This window comes from Salvelinus sp. IW2-2015, unplaced genomic scaffold (genome assembly GCF_002910315.2).
Source record: "Salvelinus sp. IW2-2015 unplaced genomic scaffold, ASM291031v2 Un_scaffold2508, whole genome shotgun sequence".
Classification (NCBI taxonomy): Eukaryota; Metazoa; Chordata; class Actinopteri; order Salmoniformes; family Salmonidae; genus Salvelinus; species Salvelinus sp. IW2-2015.
The window spans coordinates 95,659-96,767 of NW_019943824.1; positions in this window are offsets into that span (position 1 = coordinate 95,659).

The following is a 1,109-nucleotide window of genomic DNA, read 5'->3' on the forward strand; positions in this document are numbered from 1 at the left end:
GTTCGCGTTGGGTGGGAACACACACATCAGGGATTGTAGTCGTTCGGATTTAAATCGGGACGCTTACAAATGAATGGAAATCACCACCGAACAGGACCAATGAGCCTATTCCACCACCACCCATACCGAGCTTGCCCGGTGCCCGCTGTGATTTAGTTCTCTGTTAACACTGGGACAAGCGTCTGCCCACCGACTGACTTCACGCGCGCCGGGCAGCAACATAGAGAAGAATGGAGGCGTTTTTCGCGGAGGTAAGCTGGGATGGGAGTTGGGCTTTTCCCCGGTTTAATATTATATTTCCCCGGTACTGGTTGGCCAAATGATATAAATATAAATGACATGGTAGCCTGTCATGAACCCGTGTTGTGAATATCGTTTGGACATTTTTATTTGGTGTAGGCTATGGTGGTTCAACGAGAATCCATGTATGGCTGACCCTCGACAGACACAAGCATAATAAAACTCTTCTGGTAAGCTACGGGAGAAAATACAGTAGGTGTAGGTTATGTGTCACAATATCGAAAACATTTGTTTTCTTGCTCTCTCGCTCTCAAAATGTAGGCCAATGTCATCAACACAAGTGAATACTAGCCTACCTATCATATTAGACTAAAGTCTACTGACAGGATGTGCTAAAATGGCACCACACCACTCATCATGTAGCCTGCACTGCCATCCTCATCTGTCCATTCTCTCAGAGGAGGAGAGGAGTAGCCTAATTGGCTAAATGCAGGCTGACCAGTAAATAGGCTAGTCTTTCCATAATGCTGCATTTCGGATTAAGACCAATCTATTAAGGGAGAAAAGCATGGTATCGTCAAGCTACTAACCTACTGGGTTATTAGTGTCTATACTAGTATGATCAGTGGGGGGATTCTTTCTACCCTCTCTGGGGTGACTGTGTATGGCTGTGTCTCGGAGAGGGAGGCTGTCTCTTATACACATCTAGATGTGTATAAGAGACAGATGCTTTTGAGAGCGGGCAGAAAAAGTTAACGTCAATCCACCGAGGCAAAAAAGGACATTGTCGAAGTTTAATTCGAAAAGACAAAAGCAGCGAAAGGAGAGTTGAAAATAAACAGAAGGGAGGGACAGAAAAGTAATGTTTG